Below are 23906 nucleotides of genomic sequence, written 5' to 3'. Positions count from 1 at the left end.
GGGAAGAGTTTTTAAAGGCAAACTTGCCTTGGGGTGAGGGCTGCAGGTGTGTGACTTTCTTCTGATTGGTTGGTGGTGAGGTAACAGGGAGTCTTGTGCTCAGGAGTCTTGTGCTCAGCCTGAAGTTACCTGGTTGGGGATCTTAGTTTCTGTAGAAGGACTCAAAGATACATTGGTCTGTATATCCCTTGAGGAATAACTAGGACTCTGCTTTATTGCTGCACTATTGTTTCTTGACTGCTTTTCCTTTGTTTCTGCATTCCCTCCCTCCCCTAATTAGTAACTGCTTGAATCTGCCCTTCGGAACTCAGGAAAGGTCTAGGAGACTGAAGCCTTTTTCCTACAAATAAGAAATGGGGACACAGAGGGCCTTTGGTACCAGGGAGGGCCCCACAGGGTCCTGCTTTGTTTCAGTGTGTTGAATATATTACAAAAAATTATTACATTTCTGTTAGTCGGACCTATTTTAGGCTCAATGGTTTCTAGAAAGACACATACTAAATTATATTGATGACACAATACAACATTTAGTAGACTAATTTATTAACTATGATAACAATTCATGGACTTTTACAAATAAGCAGTTTTCTCCTTGATCACTGGTAGACTCAAGTCTATTATAGTTCATTCATCTTCACAATAGGTAGTTATAAAACAAACATTATGTGCAGTCACTCAGATTTGCTTTAATCCCCTAAATGGAAATAGTTAGTCCTGAACTTAGATTTAAAACAAAACTCACTCTCAGCAATATTTAATTATTTGAAGAAGAAAAAATAACTGCTTTCTTAAATAAGATCATAGCAGATAAAAATTACATCTTAATTAAATGAAGTTCCATTTGTGGAAGCACCTAATGCAGTGCCTTGCATGTAGTAGGTGCTCATTTGGTGATAATTATAATTATTAGCAGAATTGGAACTAGACCAAATGCTTCAGGACTCCCAGTCACTTTTCTCCATACCCCATTTCCCCTTATAAACCCCCAGCACTTTGTCCTCTACAATTTATCATCCTTCCACTAATCACACTCAAACTGCACTTTCCAAGAGCAGGAGAGAGATGAACAAATCAGGAAGACTTGAATGCCATATAATCACAGACTTTCTTGAAAAGGGTCTTGTTTCAAATATTTATCATATCAACTATGTTACTGGACTGAACTTTGGGTTCACTCACCCTCTATGCAGCAAAGCCAATTTACTGACACCAGGTTATGGCAAAGGAAAAGTACAGCATTTATTACAAGCACCAAGCAAGGAGTATGGGCAGCTTATGCTCAAAAAACAAACTCCCCAGATGGTTTTCAGGGAAGCATATTTAAAGGCAACATTTGGAGGTGAGGGCTGCAAGATGCATGACTTTCTTCTGATTGCTTGGTGGTGAGGAGGTAACAGGGTGGTGTTTCAGGAATCTCAGTCATCAACCTTCTGGTTCCAAACAGTCTACGGTCTACGTGCTTACGCTCAGCATTGAGTCACTTTCCTCCACCTGGTTGTGTGTGTGTGTGTGTGTGGCAGGGGTACTTAGCTACTGAAGAACTACTCAAAGGTATCGGTCAGATTCTGATATATGTCCCTTGGAGGAGGAACTAGGTCTCTGTTTTTTCACTGAACTATTGTCATTTTCTTGTTTGAATTATTTTCCTTTTCTTTCTGCATTCCCTCACTAAGTAAAGCAGCAGTAGAGACATTTATTGTAAATGTAAATAACTACTACAGTAGTTACCTACTCAGTAACTGCATGTTCCTGCTCTTTGTAACTCAAGGAAGACCTAAGAGACTAAAGACTTTTTCTACAAACAAGAAATGGGGGACACGGAGGGGCTTTTATACCCAGGAGACTCCCACAGGGTCCCACTCAGTTTCAACCACAAATAGCCATTATTTTTCTTCTTCAACTGACTTATTGCCAGAAGCCAAATTTATACCTGAATATCAGCACCGAAATAACTTGAAAAGTTAAAGTATTCTTGTGTACAATGAAGTAAAGCTCCAAATCAACCTAATCAGATAGATTTTGACCATCTATCATCATCACAGATAATGAAATGCATTGCCTTTTTTTGCATATTGGAGCCAAGGACAAATGGTCAAGACCTTCAATGGTTCTCCTCTTGATACACCTCAAACCCTAGAAGAAGAGCGATAAGAATAAGATAAAAAACAAGGATAAAATGGGAGTTTTCCCCAGAGTTTTTAAAGCACATTATTTTTTTCCATAAGCCCTCTTTCGTAATGTAGTATTCTTCACTTAACACAAACCAAAGAAACTTCGAAATAGTAACAAACCCTCAGAGGAGACATTTTCTGCTTCCTCCACACTGCACTGAGCTGCTCCAAGCCCAGAGCTGGCGCTGAAATCAAGGACAGGATGCCAGACCAGGAAGGGGCCCCAGAAAAAGGCCCCGGGGCTGTATGTAAAGTTTTACAATTTTCTCCTCTCCACAACCAAGATTATTCCTTCTCAGGGTGGGCGTCTGAGGCATATGTTTCAAACTGATGCTACATGCAGAAAATGAAATAAATGGCTCCCTCTGCTTTTTTCAGGCTTGGTTGCCTGATCTAAACAAAAGGAGGATGCAATTTGGATTTACCTCATTCTCACTCTCCTTGGTGAGGCAGATGTCTTAAGCACTCTATTTTAAGGATTCAAAGCCCATAATATTACTAATAACTCCACATACTTGTTTGCATTTCCCATGTTACATATAAATGTCAGAAGCAATGACTTGCAGCCCCCTTTAATCTCGTGACAGCTTTATTATCATTGGTTGGCTGAACTTCAAGAAAAGTTATGATGGTGGCAAAGTTCTGCAAACTGCAGCACATATTTCGGTAATTAGGTAAAGGAGGGAGAGCTCCATTTAGAATGCACAGCTGAAATTATTTGCTAAACACTTAAGATGCTGAGATATATCACATTCCTCCCAGGACAGCTTTTGAAGGATGATTTACAAAGCAATTCTTTTACCGTTTTGCCATTTTTTTTTTTTTTCCGTTAGGCTGTTTTAGCAGCAGCTCTTACTTGAAAATGGACCTGCTGATAATGGAAATATTGTATTTGCAATATGAGAAGGTGGAAGGAGAGAGTGGTCCAGGAGGCTGTGTTTTGCATTTTCTCCTGTTTTGAACTTAGTTTTCTCGAATGACAGCATCTCTCTCATGAATGCTTTAGCACTGAACATTGTAGCTGATTTTTTTCATTGTTTTTGGAATCAGGCCAAGGTTTTCCAATCTTGGAAAAAAATAATATAAACTGCTTGAAATACATTTTGATCCCACCCAAACAAAACCATTTGTCTTTTTTCAAACCTTAGTTATCAGTAAAGTTCATGTTAACAATTACCTAATAAATTGCTGGGTTTTTATATCTTGTTAAAAGGTCATATACTTCAACAGTTTCTTAAAGGAATTTTTTTTCTCCTGTAGGGTAATAGGTTTCAATGGAAAACCTTTCATTCAGATTCTTTTATAGCCAAAATCACAGACAGAAAGAGAGGGCAGAATCTGTAACTGAAATTAATCCAGATATTGCTTAAGTGCATAAATTTAGTCTAATTCACACTGACTCTTAACTCCTAAGGTTAGCCTGTCCAAATTTATAATTAATAAAGCCTGTTCATCAACTGCTAAAAGTCCAGTTTATGTTTTCATCTGGAATTCAAACTATCATGATCCAATCCCATAGCTTTCTCAAAAGTTAATCTTAGTATCATTTAACAAATTGACAGAAATTCTTAGAGTTCCACAGGAGAAAATATGCTTATTGCAAATTGGAGGAAAAACAACCAATTCTATTTCTATTCTGCCCTCTGTTGCAAGGCACTCTGTCTCGTGCTGTAAACAATAAAAAGCAAATTCTTCTCATTCTCCCTCTCCTCTTCTCTACTCTCCCGAACTGTATATCTTGTCCCTTAATCCAAAATAGACCTAAAGAAACTTAAAATATAAACAAATAAAGCAAAATAAAATAAATTACAAGTACATGAAAAGATTAAGCCAAGGAAAAGAACATTAGCTAGGAATGAAAACCTCGCAAAACGAATGCCATTATTCAACACAATTCCTAAACGTTGGCTGTGAACTGACATTAAGCAGGATGAAAAGAGTTTTGTTGGTTACATGACTGGATTCTTTTTGTTTTTTTACAAAAAGCAAAAGCAAATAGTGGGGAAGCACAGGGATCCCTGATCATAGAATGAGAAATAAATTTCTTTCAAGGATACTTATAAGGACACAGTATCATATTATGCAATAGCGTCATTTACCACAGAGTAAGCAGCACTAAGAACTTCATAGCTTTATTTGTCATACTTGTCTTCTCTTCAGTCTTATGGCTTCCTTCCAAGACCCAATTCAGTAAATGCTACCCTCAAGTGGGCTAGTATGCTTTTGGATGGCTTGGCTTAACTCAAGAGTATATTGTTTACTATCTAAAACAATAGATGCACTGTATATCTTTCAGATGATCTTACATCAATATTATTTCTTTTAGTTGAACTATGTTAAGTACTGGCAAGCACTGAATTCAAGATTATACAATGCTTCGAACAAGAATCTAGGCTCCAGCTAGTCTGTGTTGCAGTATGGAACAGATTCTTACAGTTTAACATTCAGAAGAATTCCAAGAGATTTGATCCTATCTTTGTTTCATCCTAAGTAGATATGTTCTAGAAAACTAAGGGTTTCCCCATTGCCCATATTCAAGTTTACCATTTACAAGATTACCAATAAATAGAGAGAAAACACTAAAACATGACATGCTTTTCATAGAAAAAGAATCAGGAGAAAGTTTGATAAGTGTGCCACTTTAACTATTTTTATTTGAATAAAAATTTTTTGTATGATTTGCATGTTTCAAATAAAATTTGTTTTATAAAATATACACACAGAAAACTGTAATTTTGGCTTCTATTTTCTGAAACATGTTTAAAACAATTTTCTACCCACCACACTTTATCTATATAGATGCGCTTTTGTCAGCTATTTTTATTTTTTATTGTTTGGCTTCCAAAATAAAGATTAGCATAACTTAAATGCAATAAATACTGATTTAAAACTTATATCAAAAGTAAATATGATACAAGCTTTGCACAGATAAGTATTTGATTTCTCTGAAAACCATTTATCTAAAGCTTAATCCAGTATTTGTTTTGTTATTAAAGCTCATTAGCTGGACTTGAGGATATGGGGAGGGGGTGGTGTGAGATGTGACAGGGTAAGAGAGTGTCATGGACATATATACACTACCAAATGTAAAATAGATAGCTAGTGGGAAGCAGCCGCATAGCACAGGGAGATCAGCTCGGTGCTTTGTGACCACCTAGAGGGGTGGGATGGGGAGGGTGGGAGGGAGGGAGATGCAAGAGGGAAGAGAAATGGGAACATATTGTATATGTATAACTGATTCACTTTGTTATAAAGCAGAAGCTAACACACTATTGTAAGGCAATTATACTTCAATAAAGATGTTTAAAAATAAAAATAAAAATAAAAAAATAAAAAAAAAAAACCAATATTTTTAAATTAGAAGTCAGAACTCATATAAAAGCCCTCCTTGGAAGTTACAGTGTCCTGGTACATTATGAGAATAAGTATGGTAAGTAATTTAAATGCTCAGATATAACCTTGAAAAGAGTACTTGTTAGGGAATGACATCACCAAGATGGCGCCATAGGTCATTCCTGGCTTTACTCCCCGTCACAAGAAGAACAACTAACAACTATTCAAGAATAAGACACCACTGAGAGACTCCTAGAACATGGGGGTGAGGCTAAAGAACTCCCCTGCATCATGGAGACCAAGACAGACTGCCTTAGAAGGGTAAGAGAAGCAGAACACATTAACCCCTTGCCTCTCCCCCAGGCCAGCACAACACCATGTAGAGAGGTCTCTCCTAAGCCTCTGGCTCTTCCAGTGGGTAAAGAGAACCCAGGGGGGAACAACCAGTGCCCCGCCTCAAGCTGTGTAGGTCACTTTGCGGGAGCCACTACTCTGACCTCTCTCCATGGAGATTGCTGGGAAATCTGCAGGGTTCAACCACTGTGATGAAGAAAGGGAGAGGGGCTTGCAATAAGCAGCACATGGATGTTGGCAGACTGAGTTCATATCTTCACTACCCAAATAGTAGTCCCAACCAATAGCTTTGCTCACCTGCAGAACAAAGTTGGTGGTGCCCTCTGACCAGGGAACTTGGTAGGGTGCAGATCTGCTTGATCTGAATCCTCAAGAGAGGAATTTTGCTAGCCCTAGAGCTTGGTTTGTCCAGGCAAGGAGCTGAGTCACAGCCCACACACTGTGGTGTGTTTCCCAGCCACATCTGACCGTGGGGGCTGGCAGAAACACCTAGAAGCTCTGCAGCCCAGTGGCACACAAGCAAAGAGGTAGGTGGGCAAAGTTGATCACCTCCAGAGCAAAGCTAGTACCAGGGGTGGAGGATTCTTTTTCTGTACAAGGGCAGAGGGATTAATTCATAGCCAAGTCTATGGGTAGCTCTTGGCTCTTCTCAACCAGAGAAACTGGGAAATCGAGAATTGCCTGAGGTGGTCCCTCCCCTTCTTGCCCAGGCAAGGGAGCTGAGACACAGCTCCTCCCACCTGCTGTGTCTCCTGTCCCCATCTGACCAGAAGGATTGGCAAGAACACCTGGTAGCTGGGCAGCCCAGCAGAGCTCAAACCTACAGAAGGGCAGGCAGAGCCAGTAGTTTGCATAACAAAGCCAGTGGATTTTCTTGGCCAGGGAACTTGAGACAAGGGTCAGCTCAAGTTAGGACAATAAACAAAGAACTTAACCAGCCTTTGTGCTCCTTTTCTCACTGCAACCAAGCAGGGAAACTAATTTGTAGCCCTTCTCATTACTGAATACAGTCTCTAGCCTGCTCGACCAGGAAACCTAACCAGAGCACACAGGAAATTATTTAGTCCATCCAACAGTCCTGCTTACAGTGGCATTTGAACAAAGAGCACAGCCCATGGCTTCCCATCTGCAGAGTAAAACTGGTGGACTCACCTGACCAGGGAATTCAGTGCACATTATGGAATGATTTGGGTCCCCAAACAATGAGCCGTACAGGACATTAGTGAAAGGAATCAAAGAAGACACAAATAAATGGAAAGATATCCCATGTTCATGGATTGGAAGAATTAACATTGCTATAATGTCAATATTACCAAAAACCATCTATAGATTCAGTGCAATTCCTATCAAGATTTCAATAGCATCTTTTACAGAATCAAAAAAAAAAACACTCCTAAAATTTATATGGAGCCACAAAAGAGCCCAAAAAGCCAAAGTAATTCTGAGAAAGTGAACAAAGCAAGAGGCATCATACTCCCTTATTTCAAGCTGTACTGTAAAGCTATAGTAATCAGAACAATATAGTACTGACATAAAAACAGACAAATAGACCAATGGAACAGAATCAAGAGCACAAAAATAAAACAAAGCATGTGCAGTCAAGTAATATTTGACATGGGAGCCAAGAATACTCAATGGAGAAAAGATAGTCTATTCAGTAAATGGTGCTGGGATAATTGGATATTCATATGGAAAAGAATGAAACTGGACCCCTATCTTACACCATTTACAAAAATTAACTCAAAATGAATTAAAGACTTAAATGTAAGACCTGAAGCCATAAAACTCGTGGAAGAAAACATAGGAATAAAACTCCTTGACATGGGCCTTGGAAATGATTTTTGGATATGACACTAAAAGTACAAGCAACAAAATAAAAAATCAACAAGTGTGACTACATCAAACTAAAAAACTTCTGTACAGCAAAACAAACCATCAATAAAATGAAAAGACAACCTACAAAGAGGAAAAAAATTTTGCAAACCATATATCTGATAAGGAGTTAATATCCAAAATATTTAAAGAACTCACACAACTCAATACCAAAAAAAAAAAAAAAAAATTAAAAATGGGCAAAGTACCAGAATAGACATTTTTCCAAAATAGATATACAAAAGGCCAATAGGTACATGAAAAGGTGCTCAACATCACTAGTCATCACAGAAATGCAAATTAAAATCACAATGAGATATCATCTCATACTTGTTAAAATGGCCATCATCAGAAAGAGAAGAATATTTAAAAAAAAAAAAGGCAAGGTTAACAAATGCTGTCATGGATGTGGATAAGAGAGGACACTTGTGCACTGTTGGTGGGACTGTAAATTTGTACAGCCACAATGGAAAGCAGTATGGAGGATCCTAAAAAAAAAGTTAGAAATAAAACTACCATATGATCCAGCAATAACACTTTTGAGAATATATCCCCAAAACACAAAAACACCACTAACTCAGAAAGATATCTTCACCCCTGTATCCATAGCAGCATTGTTTACAATAGTTAAGGTATGGAAGCAACCTAAGTGTCCACTGATGGGTGAATGGATACAGAAGTTGTGGTATGTATATACATGGAATATTATTCAGCAATAAAAAATGAGGAAATCCAACCATTTTCAGCAACATGGATGGACCTTGAAGACATGCTAAGTGAAATAAGTCAGAGAAAGACAAATACTGTATGATGTCACCTATATGTGAAATCTTAAGAAAATAAATAAGTAAATAACCAAATTCTTAGAAAAAAAGATCAGACATGTGGTTATTACCAGAGGCAGAGGGGAGGGGTGAGGGGAATTGGAGGAAGGTGGTCAAAAGGCACAAGTTTGCAGTTATAAGGTAAGTACTAAGGAATGTAACATACAATAGCATGACTATAGTTAATGCTGCTGAATGATATATAGGAAAACTGTTAAGAGATTAAATCCTGAGTTCTCATCACAAGGAGAAATTTTTTTCTTTTCATCTTTCTTTTCTTTATATTGTATCTGTATGAGGTGATGGATGTTAGCTGCACCTACTGCAATAGTTATTTCACAATATATGTAAATCAAAACCATCATGCTATATGCTTTAAACTTATACAGTGGTGTATGTCAATTATTTCTCAATTAAAATGGAGGGAGAAAGAGTACTTGTCAATGAAGTCTTGTTTTTTTAGTCCTTCAAAAAAGAGAGGGAAATTAGGGGGGAAATCTAAGAATGAATGGATGAATTAAGCTATAGGTTAATAAAGATTAATAAAGATCTGTAAATTTGTACAAGACAAGAGGTAAAAAAGAAAAGAACTCATCATTTATTTTATGAGTATATCACTCAAGTCACTTGGAGCAAGTAAATGTTGGCAACATTACTTTAATTTCACATCAGGATCCATTTTATATGCTATGATCCATTTTATAAAAGTGACTACTTGTAAGATCAGGCCACCCAAGAAGGCTGTTCTCTTGCTCTCTGTATCCCCTGCTTGACCAGTCCTGGCCTCACCTACACCCTACTCACCTGACTGACCTTCCCTCCTAATCATAGAGCCTAATCAGTAAATGCCTAGGTACTTGACCCCGGCCCCAGCCAGTGATTATTCTAATCTTTAGATCAGAATGTCTGCACTCTGACAGTTTATCAAAGGGTCCATGAGGGTAGTTCTCCTATGCTGGTTTCCCTGGTAACTGAAGAGGATGAGCCAACCTGACATCAATTTCTTCTATAACTGGTAACACTCCCCCTCCCCTTAGCGAAGACTGCTGCCATGTCCTGCCTGCCATCCGATGTCCACAATGGGGTGTCACTCCAGGACCCCTTTCCTTTAGACATGTAAGATTCCCTATCCAATAAACCGCTGACGTCTCTGTTGCTGTCTCCTGACTCTTTCTTCAGTCTTGAGGCTGGGCAATCACAAGCCTTGCAGACCTGTGGAGTGCAGCCTAATACTACTCTGTTTTATTACATGATATCAGCATTTTAATGGTGAACCTGGAAATTTACTTGTGTGGCTCACAATCTTTTGTATAGTTAAAACCATTTAAAGGTCCACTTTCTTACTGTATTTAACTAACCAATGGATCAATCACCCAGCTGTGCATAACCTCATAAGGAATCTACTGAAACTATGGCACATTTACTTTTCTGCATTTTTGTAGTAGGTACTGGTGAACAAGCTGCCAAACGCTCGAGGATAGCTTTTTTTCACCATGGGGTAAGAGGAAAATGGTATATAGGAAAATCGTTGAGGATCATATAAATGAAGGTTCATTTACATTGTATTCTTCAAGTGCCAAATTCAAGGGATGGAAAAAAGAACAAACCCAGCACAGTTATCAAGGGGCTTTCAGTCTAGTCGGAAGATAGTCCTTCAAGCAAACCAGCCTCAGTAAAATAAATAAAATAGATGTTTGGCAGCCAATGTTGGTTACCTATTCTCTATTCATTGTTTTTTACTGTGATATATTAAGAAATATATTTGGTCCTTGTCCCCGGTTTCTGTCACACAGCTCCTCATACCCTTCCATGGAATTTCCTAGCTGAGAGGAGTGTCTTTTGTTATTCATGAGGGGCCCCTTTTGAGCCCACTTGAGTTTATGCTAATGAGGTGACAGGGTGGGGCCCCCAGGTAGCCTCAGGTAGGGGCTGGTCACCAGAAAGACCAAGTGATTAGTGGGTTGGAAACTTAAGCCCCACCCACAAACTTCTGGGACAGGTAAAGGGGGCTAGAGATTAAGCTCTATAAAGACTCTTGAACAATGAGATTTGATGAGCTTCTGGGTTGGTGAATACATCCAGATGCTGGTAGGATGAGCCACCCTAGTTCCACAGAGACAGAAGCTCCTGTGCTTGGGGACCCTTCAGGACTTTGCACTATGCACCTCTTCATTAGGCTACTTATTTGTATTCTTTATCATATCCCTTATAATAAGCTGGTCGACATACGGAAACGTTTTCCTGAGCTCTGTGAGCCATTCTAGCGAATTATCAAACCTGAGAAGCAAGTGTGGGAACCCAATCCATAGCCCATAGGCCAGAAGTACAAGTGACAGCCTGGACTTGCAGTTGGTGTCTGCAGTGGGGGCAGTCTTGCAGGACTGAGCCCTTAACCTATGGAAGCTGACGCCTAGATAGCATCAGAATTGAGTTAAATCTGTAAGACACTCAGTGGGGTGTCCACTGAGAATTAGAGACTTGCTTGGTGGTGTTGGAAAACACTCCAGACTTACTGCAGCAGTGTTTCTTACTAAGCCCTCTGATTTAGTTCAGATCCTGGACAGCCATCTGTTTTATGTGCCCCCCACCCCCAGCCCTTGGCTCCAGGGGTAGGATGTTAATTAACCTAAGCCAATCAGGATAATTCTATCCCATCTGACAATTCTAGTTTAGTATTGGATGTGATGCAAACCATGCCAATGAGATGTTAGAAACATGTTCTGGGAAACTTTTTCTTCTAAAAAGGCATGCCAACTGAATAGTCATTGTATTCTGAAAGTTCTCATGTGAATTTGAGGTGCCTGGATCTGTTCCAGCTGCCTCTGCTTCTAGGACTGACCTCCCAGGCACACTTCATGTTAACAATAGTCTCAGTCTCACTTACCTACATAACAAATCACTGTGATAAAAATAAATTGCTCTTAATGACTTTATTCAAAGATAGATTTGCAGACTCACAAAATCAATGGAATTACTCCTGTAGTGGAAAATTAAGAAATTTTGACAAGCAATTTTTAAGTGATTCTATAATACCAGCATGCAGATGGCCTTCTCACAGAGTTGAATCCAAGTACCTTTTTGTTTTTATTTTTTAATAGTTTTCCCTAAGTTCTATTTCCTTCTTTGCATGGCCTTTTTCTATACCCTGGATTGTATCCTTCTAAGTCTTTCTCCGTACTCAGACAAGGACATTATTTGCACATATAAAGGGATTGTGGTAAGGTTTTGGGGTTTTTAAAAAAATCATTGTAATTATCAAAATGGGATTCCCTGCAACTTCCTTTTCTAAATTAATAACTTGTACATACCTGTAAGTTATTAGATATTATATAAAGAGCCACAAAATATTCTATAGTGGGTATATAACAATTTGTCCAGCAATTTTCCTATCGAAGAATATTGAGAACGTTCCCCTTTCCCTCCCACTTATAACGCTGCTACAGTAAAATCTTTCCTTTACATAAACTTATGTGTCACGTATACTTCTATAGGATAGATTCCTAAAAGTAGAATTGTTGTATAAAAGATATGGATACATTTTTCTTCTCCTTTTAAATGAAGATTTCCCCTTAGTGGAAAAATTTACATGTATATATATATATATGTATATATGTGTGTGTATATATATGTATATATATATATATATATATATATATACATATATATACATTTTATTAATCAATTCCACCAAAAAACTTTTCCTCTTGTAAAGAGTTAAATAAAATATATTCTGGTGTATTTACTTATGTTTATTTAACCATAAAATATATTTTATGGGACTTACCAAAGGGACTACTATCTCTCTGGAATTACCTGATTGAGTTTCATTGTACTTGTCCATTTCATAGTTAAATACAAAGTTAGAAAGAAAAGCTGAGTTTACAACACTGTACTTCAAGTTCTTCCATTCTGGGATTGCATTGTGTTAATGCAATTATCCCAGTACTGAATTATTTTGCAAGTGCCACTTTGCTAGAGTGAACCCACAACATATAGTTCAAGTTCTTTCTTGGCATTTTATTTAAAAACAAGCTGACCTCGTATCTTGGTATTTAATCATTTCTTCCAGTTTACAAAAGAGGCCAAATAAAGAAATACTCACTGATGATAGTGAGGTTTCTTTTCTCATCTCTTCAGTTTAAAAGTCAGCACTCAGAGCCAGCTTTCCACTCTTAGGAGGCACCTGTTCTTCTGGAGAGACGGTGTGAAACAGCAGCCAAGCCAGCTGTGGAACTGGCAGTGTTTCTAAAATAGGTTGCTTTGGTAAAACAGGAGGGCATGAAGATAGTTAGACTGGAGTCCAGGGAAGCCTTTTGTTTATTAGTTTATGCCTTCTGTACTAGTCCTGGAGCTTGAGACTAGCAGACACAAAATTACAGTTGGCATTTGCTAAGATACCTTTGGCAAAGAGGCTACGATGGAGCCTGTCTCCTTTCTGGCCAGAAGCAGTCCTGCTGGCAAGTTACCACATAGAGGGGTGTCTGCCTCTTCTATCGACTCTTGTGACAAAGAGATCTGTGTCATCTGTCAGTCTGGCACCTTTCACAGGCACAAAATCCACTTGAAAATCAGAGATGGAGAAGGATCTTCATTAGAAACTGATTGTGTGTAGCAGTCATCTGGGGGCGAAGACTTCTGGAAGATACAGGACGCAGCACAGTGTGGAAAACTGAAGTGGCGTGGTTGTTGGAAGTGCTCGTTACTAATGCTGGAGTGACTTACGGAACGGTAAAATGAAATACAAGACCAAGGCATGTGAACAAAATTAACGAAAGAATAAGCGTTTCACTCCTCACACTGTGCAGTCCAGTCTGTGGATAGCTTTACAGCTGCTACACCTTAAGGAAGTGATAGCTACAATCGAATCTGCCTGATAATAGAATATCTTGGAGTATAAAAGTAGAATCATTTACTATATAACACCCTATCGAGCCTAACAGACCAAGGTATATTAACCCTAATATTTTTAATATTGACTTAGCTGTCAGAGAGCCCTGAATTATAGGAGAAACCTTGCTGCTATCTATTCACAACTCAGGAAACTGGCACCCTTTGTCTCTGTTATTTTTTTTTTTAAATACCTGTGAAATTCAAATACTCCTTAAAATATAAAGATAAAATATAATGATTCAAATAATATCTAATAGGTATTTATAGGTGATGTAAATTCATCCTGACATTTCTATGCAATGCTTTGCATAGAATATTAAAAGTCAGTTTTCAACAGATCTAGGCCAAGGCAAAATTGTATGCTATATGCAGGAAAGAGTAGAGGGATGTAATTCATATATCAGACTTTGGAATGAGTCAATCTCAGCCAAAATTCCACTTCCATTATTTTATGTGGAACTTTAAACAACTACCTTTTCTGTGCCCTGATTTCCTCATTTGCAGAATGTGGTTGAGAATAATTATAACTAGAGATTTTTAGGAACCTGTAAGATTTAATGTCAAATTTTAGAACAAAAGTCAGTGGCATTACAGGTGCCCAATAAATATTAGCAAATATTGTTTGACAGTTTGTCTTCACCAGGCCAGGCTCCCTCTTATCTTGCACATCCAATTACTTAAATACTTGGTCATCCTGTATCACCATTCACATGTGTAAGAAAGAAAGGTCAGAAAGGATTCTATTCTTCTAGAATTTTGTGTGTTACCTCTCTCAGTGCTATTTAACTCTTGAGGGTCTTTTTTTCCTCCTCTAATTGTGCAATTAAGGGTCTGCCATCTGTCACAGATACGGCAGCAGCTCTGAATGAGCTGGGAAAGTATTTCATGCCCAGAGGTGTGATTTCATGTCACAGAGTTAGTCCTACTTTAGTAATTCCATCTACACATCAGGCCTGCCTAGTCCAAACACTTGCAGGAATAGAAAGCGGATATCAAAGCATTAAAAATAAGGATTGGTATGTGGTTTCCCACAAAAATTATTTTATTGTTTGACAAGAAAAGATTTAAATTTGTGCTCCTTTATTTAAATTTTTCACATCATTCTTATTCTATATTGAGGTTTTCAATAATGTCTACCTCCTTTTTTCTCTAGCCTTCTAAGAGATTTAGAGAAAACAAAACCCCAAAATTAGCTCACTGAAATATCACTGAAAGTAACAACTTTCTTTCCAAATACAACTACCCTCCCCCCAGTTTTGATTAAATCTACTCATTCTTGTCTGTCTAGATTGGCATGGTCATATGTAGTAGCCATTTAGCCACAGGAGGCAACTGAGTGCTTGAAATATGGCTAATACAAATTGAGATCCAACTAAGAGTAAAAGACACACCATATTGCACAGACTTAGCTTGAAGGAAAAGATGTAAAATATATCATTGATAATTTTTTTATTGATAACATGTGAAAATATTTAGTTTTGGTTCAGTAAAACATATTATAAAATTAATTTCACCTATTTACCTTTTTTTAATGTGGCTACTAGAAAATGGAAAATTACATATATGTCTTACATTTGTGGCTTCTATTTATTCTATTAATCTAGAATAGGGCTGCTCTAGATTAATAGAAGGGAAACATTGCTGTTATAAAAAAGGAAAAGCAAAACTCCACATTAAATGGAATTTTAAAATAAAAATTTGGAGGAGAAATTTTTTCTTTTTTTTTTTGGCCACACTGTGCAGCTTGCAGGATCTTAGTTCCCTGACCAGGGATTGAACCCGAGTTCCCTGCAGTGGAAGCGCAGAGTCCTAACCACTGGACCACCAGGGAATTCCCTAGAGGAAAAATACAGTCCCCAAATTCCATTTGTAAATGTCATGGAGTATTTCTCTTGTTAAGAACAACCATAGAAACCAAATTTCTTACTGTCCCCCCAAAAAAGGTGTCTGAAGACATCAGAGAGCTAATGAGGCAACCCACACTCAAGAGCAGAATCCCAGGAAGAAGGCCAATGTGGAGGTGTGAGCCAAAGTAAAAGTTGGACTTTCAGGAGATACCAAAAAGGTGGTGTCATAATAAGGACTCCAGGCTCCCTAACGGAATCCCTGGAAGACCAAACTCTACTGAGGAAAGCAAGTTTGATGGAGTCTTATGAAAACTCTACCTAGTTTTGATAGATAGAGTGCCCAACTCTATCTATCTGTCAGAGGGCAGTGAACCCTCTGGAGAAAGATAGTGCCATTCAGGGCCTCTACATTTTTTGGGTATGTGATATTAGCTATTTGATTAAAAATTACTATGAATGTGTAAAAACAGAACCCAAAGGGGAAAAAATTAGATAATCAACTGACTTACAGATGACCCATGCTATGGTCTGAATGCATATGCATCACCAAATACATATGAAACCTAACCCCTAAAGTGATGGTATTAGGAGGTGGGAACTTGGAGGTGTTTAGGTTATGAGGGCAGAGCGCTCAGGAATGGGATTAGTGCTTTCATAAAAGAGGTTCCAGAGCGCCCCCTTGTCTCTTCAGCCATGTGAGGACACAAGGAGAATATGCCCTTTAGGATGTGGGCCTTAACAAATACCCGACCATGTCAGTGTCTTGATCTTGGTCTTTCCAGCCTCCAGAACTGTGCTAAATAAGTTTCTGTTATTTATAAGCTACTCAGTCCATGGTATTTTTTTCTAGAAGCCCTAATGGACTTAGACAACCTAGTTACTGAAGTTATCAGATATAAACTCTAATTAATGTGCTTAAGAAAATAGGTGACAGATATAGAAATTAAAATACAAGTAGAAACTCTAGAACTGAAAATACAGTTACAGAAATTTTTAAAAAACTCAGTAGAAGGGTTCAATTGCAGGAGAGAGGATTGGTGAACTCTAAAATAGGTAAGTGAAAAATATCAGGCTTACTCAGAGAGCAAAAATGATGGAAAATATGCAAAAGAGGGTAAGAGATATATGAGTCTTAATAAAATATTCCAATAAGAAATATCACTGGAGTCTTGGAAGAGGAAGACAAAGACAACAGGCAGTTATCCTATCTGAATAGTCACTGGCTGAAAATTTTCCACAACTGTCAAAAGATATCAGACCTCAGAGTCAAGAAGCCCTACAAAACTGTCTAGGATAAATATAAGGAAAATCACATTAGGTACATCATAGTAAAACTTTGGAAAAACAGAGACCAAGGGATCATTTTTAAAGCATGGGGGTTCAGGGTTGGGGGGCAAGAGCTAGTAGACTACTCACTTGCTAGAAGAAGAAAAGAATGTAACTTGGCAAATTGTGAGGCTGGATGAAATTAGGCATCAAAAGAGTTCTGCAAAGCTCATAATTCAACATCCTTGGAAAGGCTGCTGCAGATTAAGTTATGCCACCTGCAACCCTCAAACTGATCCATGCGTGGAAGTGGTCAGGTAGCTGTAGCAAATTATAGCGATTATATGGGTGTATAGTATTGTTAGTCCTCTGTTAACCATGGGGACAATATCACCAGAATAAAAGAGCAATAGTAAATGGAAATTAAGAAAGCCGATTCATTTTTAAAACCATTTCACTGGTCTTTAAAACTACCATTATTGGGGACTTTCCTGGTGGTCCAGTGGTTAAGACTCCATGCTTCCACTGCAGGGGACACGGGTTCGATCCCTGGTTGGGGAACTAAGATCCTACATGCCTTACGGTGTGGCCAAAAAGAAAAAAGAAAAAAAAGAACTACCATTATTTTGTCATATTCTACCAATGAATACTGTTGGGAGATGTTCTTGAGAGTTGTAAGAGTAGAGCAGCTATTGTAATGATATTACTCTACTTCCTGTTTAAATGAGGACGATTGACTAGTTAGATCAGCCTTACAAACAACATCATAACCTAAATTTTTTATAACTACAAAAATTTTACCAAATTTACTTCTTCTATTCATATTTGTTCACATTCTCCTCCAACAGTGATACATGTGCCCATTTGCTGCAGTAAATAAATACAAACAAAACCAGATCAAAGCAGAAAACTTCTCCATCAAACATCACTGAGAAACACCAATAATAGGGAAGAAAAAGAAACAGAAGGAAGAGTACAGCCATGTATGTGTATGTCTATCACTGTGCATGGTACATGCATCAGTTTCATCACTGTCCCGTGTGCTTTGAGGTCAGACCATGTGGTCCACTGTGAGGAGAATTCCTGCTCTAGTGACCTGACCCCTTCTGATTTTAACCATCTTAATACCTCTTCCTCAGCCATATATTCATTTACTTAACCATTTATTCTGCAGACATTTATTGAGGCACTATTTATTGAGGCACTAATAGTAGGCACTATTCTAGGTATGGTACCTAAATGGAAGAGACAAGGTAATTAAGTAAAACACATCGAATGGCAGATCCTGGATAGTGCTATGGAGAAAAATTAAGTAAGGAGAAGGTCAGAAACTGATGGGATGAAATTTTAGATAGGGCAGCCAAGGAGGATATGGGTAAGAAGGTAAAGTTAAGGACTTGATGGAAATGATGGAGTGGAGAAATTGAGGGCAAGCATTTCAGTTAGAAATTCCAGTAAATGCAAGGTCATGGGGCAGGGGCAAGGCTGCTATGTTCAAGAACAAGAAGGTCCATGGGACTGGAGCAGAGGGAACTTAAGGAGTGTAATAAGAGATGTGATCAGAAAGGTACCTGGGGGAGTTCTCCTGGTGGTCCAGTGGTTGGGACTCAGCACTTTCACTGCCGTGGCCCAGGTTCAATCCCTGGTCAGGGAACTACGATCCTGCAAGTCACATGGCATGGCCAAAAAAAGAAAAAGAAAAAGAAAAAAAAAAATCCTAAAGCACCTGGTTCAGTCATTGAAGAACTTTGACTTTTACTCCGAATGAGATGGGGTCACACTGGAGAGTATTGTGCAGAGGAGTTATATGACTGAAGATGGATTTTAAAGGAACTTTCTGGTTGCTGTGTGGAGGATGCAGATTGAAAGAGGCCCAAAGCAGGGAGCAGGGAGACCAGTTACGAGGCTATTACAATAATCCAAATGTAAAATAATGACGCCTTCGTTTAGGGTGGTGTCAATGCACATGATGAGAGATCACTGGGTTCTGATAGAGCCTATAGATTTTGCTCATGGGTTAGTCAAGAGGTAAGTATGACCATAAGGTTTTTGGTCTAAACAGCTAGGAAAAATGTAGTAGGCATCTACTGAAAGGGAGATTGTGAGAAGGGCAGATTTGGGAAATCTCAGTTTTGGAAATGTAATGTTTGAGATGCTAGATACATATCTAAGTGGTGAATCTTATTTTTGCAGGTCTTATGGCAAAGACTAGTTCAGAAGGAAAAGTAATTTATAAATAAATACTCTGAGTAATTCTCTACAGCTCTGTAGATTCATAATGTGAGTTATTAGAAGACACTGTTTTGAATCTGGCCACTCAGCGTACTGTGTTCTCCACCTTTCATGGTGTTAAAATTGTCTTTCTACACCAGAAGGGAGGTCCATGTGATATAACCTTGAAGAGTCATAGAACCTTATGCTCTTTGACAACATGAGGCGGCCCAAACTCCTTCCTGCTACTGATATATTGGTACTGACATATTAAGAAAAATAAATTATTTTTCTCTAAATTTACAAATTTACGATTATGTAAATCTGCAGTCGCCAGTCACCATCTTCCCTGACTGCAGGTCATTCTGTACTAGAAGACCATGAGGCCAATACACAGCCAGAAAGACTGCTGACAGGTAGACGGCAGACTTTGAGGTCCTCTACCAGCCTCGACTAAAACAAGCTTCACCCTAGGACTTCAGTTACTTAGGTCCATAAATTCCTTTTCTCCCCCTCCTCCTCCTCCACTCCCCCTCCCCCTCCTCTTTCTTCTTTTTCTTCTTCTTCTCCTTCTTCTTCTTCTTTTTTTCTTCTTTCTCTTCTTATTCTCCTCCTCCTCCTCTTCCTTCTTCTTTTCCTTCTTCCTCTTCAATTAAACCATTTTAAATTGAATTTCATATGAAAGAAATACCAATAGAATGTTTTGAAGAATAGAAAATGAGTCTTTAGAGATTTATTCATTTCCACATGCAGAAACTGAGGCATATCAAGCTGATAACATTTTGTTGCTGCATTTTTAAATAATTTCTATTGGTAATGCAATTAAGATTGTGCAGTATGAAAATAGGCACTATTTTCGAAATCAAAATTGATTAATGATTTATTCCGATTCTTATTAGAGCCGACTTTCAACCATCTGTGTGAGTGGAGGACAAAAATGATGTTCCCCCAGAAAATTCCCTAATCTACACTAAAATGAGCTACTTTCACTCTCTATTCTAAATATTTTTATAGAAATTCCAAGATTTAAGGTGCTAAATACATATCTAAGTGGTGAATCTTATTCTGCATGCATCATGTGTGAGTTGTAGAGTTATTCTTCCTTTGCTGAAAAGACCAAATCTAAAATTTAAGTGCCTATAGAAAGAAGATATACTCAGGGTTCATTGAACCCATGTAGTCTATAATTTGCCTTGTTAATATAATAATAACATTATATTAACAATCAAGAGCCCCAAAAACATTCCAAGAGAAACTGAGTTAAAGTTAAATTAGCAATAGATTCTTGGCCAAACTCTGGATTGCTATTATTATTTTCAATCTCCAGAATACTCTAGTTTATAATTACGTATTATTTACTGTATCAGCTGGTGAACAACTTACCTTCCAAAGTCAACCATTAAGCACATACTTGAAATTCTTTTTATAGATGTGTCGGTTATTTTATAAATGTAACAATGGTCCAAAAAGCTGCAACTTCTGTTTCATGCTCTTCACAAACTACCAAAATGCATGCAATTTATTTTTATCAGTAAATTCAGTATTCACAAAGCAAATTTAAACACTCAAATATATAATAAGAGGTCTCCTTGAAAACATTATCACATCTCTTGCTGGATAAAAACCCAATTTTTTAGTTCTAAAAATAAACTTTCCTCACCCCTAAAGAGAACTGTTGCCAGATGTCTATAAATTAAAAAGAAAAACGTTTAGATAATATTTGGCAGAGAAAATATGACTCTAAAGGAGGCTTCCTAGGGTTCCTCCTAGGATTCAGAGTAAAGATCATTCACATCTCCACTGAAGATATTTAACACAAATACAGTTAGCATCTGGAAGAGAGAAAAAAACAGATACCATTATCTTATGATTCTGTGACTTGGAGATATCAGTATTTTCTTCTTATTTAGTTTATTTAATTCCTGAGTAACTCTGTAAGTCTAAGGATTAAAATGCCAAAAGAAAATGAGAGGAGGCCTAAGACAGAGTGAGCTGTAGTCTAAACAAGAAGCAAGGCCCTGTGAATTATCCTCATGTGAATGGAGATTCCTTGGATAATGCCTATAGATCGGAGAGGAAAAAAGGCTTTGCTCACAGCCCCCCATTGTTCAGTCTTTGTTGGAACCAAAATAAGTAGAGACTCGCTTTTCAGGCCCGGTCTGTGAGGACTGAAGAAAGGAATGCCATTGGATCCCAACACTGTTTGATGCCTTCATTTTCCAGGACTCCTCTGAGAGAGACCTGGCAGGTGGGGATAAGTCTCCACAGAGAAGACGCAACTCCTGAACTGAGTCACTTCCCTGCTAACGAGCACTGGAGCACTTCTATTATGATAAAGTGCTTTTATTGTCATGGTAGAGCTAATAGAGCTGTGATGACATCACACATTCTGGAATGAAACAAATGGAAGAAAGGGAAGAGGAAAAAAATTCCCCAGAAACCATGAAATCCCCCAGGGGGCCACAAATAGTATGGGCAAAAGTGCAACGGACAGATATGTGACATATTACATTGGGGCAAGTATGACGAAATGACTTCTAAACCATCCTCTCCAACTTCAGTCCAACTGGCCCATCCCCCAGAAAGGTATGAAATGAGAAATAAACAGATGAAGATAATTAAATATAACAAGTTTTCTGGGTTAGCTACCCATCAAGGTTTAGCAGTTTCCTTAAACTTGGGAGTTTAGTATGCTTTATCCCTTATATGATTATTTATGTAGATTCAGGTATTTTTCATTTTAGAAATATGATCATATTCTAATTTAAAATATATTCTAAGGATGCACTTCTAAAAGCCCCAAGATTATGTCAAACAGCCATTTTACAGCTCTCTGGAATTCCACTCATCAGCAAAAATTACTGGCCTTAGAAAAAGCCAAGTTCATTGTCTTGCAAAATACTGTGGGTATTTATGTTGCAGCATGATAAATCTCAGAGAGAAAGGAAAGTGGGTATGAGATTTTTAGATCTATTACACCATTTAACTCAAAGAATGTTTATATGACCCACTGCACAAAGTTTAAATACATGAGGCAGTTTTGATTGTTAACTCCCTGAAATTGCTGGCGGAGCAAAGTGAGACAAGACATTTCTAAACAGTGTGCGCTGGTATTGTTATCTGCTAGAAGGCACTTTCTGTCTCGTCAGCTGCTTCAGACATCTGCTCAGATCCATAAAGCCTGCACACAAGCCTGGGTTGTTTCTCTTTGTTGGGAGTTGAGGAGCATTAAATATTAGCTGATTATAAGTTAGTTCTGTTACTCAAGGTTAGATAAGACAGAAGAATTTTAGTGCTAAATTCAGTTCTCAAGAAAAAAGAATTTGCTTAACCCACTCAGTTTGTTTCCTAGATACATTTTCCTTTTTAAAAGTATATGTTACAGCGCATATGTTACAGCAATTTGAACAATAAAGAAAAGAAAATGTTCCATCCTAATTTTCCACACGATGTAACTACTACATCATTTTCAAGTACTTTTTGCAGATTTTTATATAAAAACTTGCACATAGTTTAAAGATAAAGTAACATGAAATGTTACACTCGGCCATTTTCCCTTAAGATGTTATTTCCTATGTTGCTTTATTCTTTCATAAAGCACCATTTCAAATTGCTACATGATATGAAGATAAGAAAATTCACTTAATCCTTACCCTATTGTTGATTATTTAATTTGGGCAGTATTTCTGGGGGACCCAGTTGTGAAGTTAACCCCACGCTTGCTTCTTTTGTTTTCAGATGTCTTTTCCCACATTACATAACCCAAGCAAATTCCTCTTCATTTTATTAGAAAAAATAGTCTGACTTACATATTAATACTTGGACAAATTGCTGTCAAATATTTTTGATTAGCCTTTAAAATAGATACATGATAAGATGAACTCAAGATACATATTAGTATATTGGTAATCCAGTGCAGTTGTGGTACAATTGTTTTCTGGGGTCCACAAATATTCCCAGACCCACTCAGTATGTTCATTCTATCAGCATGATTCCTGCCAGGCAGGGGAATTCATCCTGCTTGGGAGGAAGGGAGGCAGGATTATTGTAACCAGGGTCTTCCTCCCAGGCATAGAAAGAGGAGGATGAATCAAGTGGTAGTTCTCGGGAAAACCTGCAAATATAGATTCTAAATTTACATAGAATACACAATTAGACCTTTAAGGCTGTAAGGACAAGACAACATTTCCTTTTGGCTTCTTCCAACCATCTCCCTTCCTGTCTTCCTAGTTTATCCTCTTCAACGGCCACTTTCCATCTGTTGAGTCCTTGGCTCGGTTGTTAATATTCTTGGGGAAATCGAAGGCTTGGCAGAAGTGAATTACCTCTCTTAGTCATGATCTTACTGCCTGGCTCAAACTCCCTCCCCACTGAGCCTGGTCTAAATTTAGCCTGTTGTTATGATGCTCTTGGTATTTGTTTAGAAGTTACTAGACACTAGGAATCCTGGGAATAGGGCCAGGATAGAGCTGGGGTGTTATACTAGACACTGATGGCAAAGGCACATCTCCATCTTAACAGAATCCAGTCTCCAGTCATGAGAACAAATCACCCCAGACCTCATGGAAATAGAGTTGAGCTCATATATTTTAAACAAAGACCAAGACTACAGCTTTAGAGGAGTTTTATTAACCAGCTAAAATCATTTTGAATTTTAAAAGATATTTACTCCTTAAAGAATAATTTTAAATAAAAATGTTCTAACATCAGTTCCTTAATTATATAAGAATGCAAGAAGTTCTCTACTATCTGCCAAATTGGTAATCTGTACAGCCCAAATTTCTGTCTCTGATATTATTATCATGTGAACACTGTGTGTCAGCACTAGTTTGCTTCAGTAAGATGGCTTCTCAAAATTTGTAAATAAAGGAAACCAGAATGTGCAAACATTCACATCTTACAACAAATAATAATCTTTTGATTTACTAAATAATCCCTTGAGTAGTTGATAATCTCTTGATCTACTTCCCCCTCCAGTTACTGCATCAACTCTTTCCTCCCCTTTTCAGTAAACTTCTCCCTAGAGTCACGGATACTGGCTTTTTTCATTTCTTTTACTCTCATTTTAACTTGTATGTACTTTGTCCATCCTTTGGTTCCTCTGTTTCTCCCACTCACAAAATCCAAATCTGTCAGCA

The sequence above is a fragment of the Balaenoptera musculus genome, chromosome 12 (assembly GCF_009873245.2).
Source record: "Balaenoptera musculus isolate JJ_BM4_2016_0621 chromosome 12, mBalMus1.pri.v3, whole genome shotgun sequence".
Taxonomy (NCBI): Eukaryota; Metazoa; Chordata; class Mammalia; order Artiodactyla; family Balaenopteridae; genus Balaenoptera; species Balaenoptera musculus.
Note: the sequence above shows the minus strand (reverse complement) of the source record.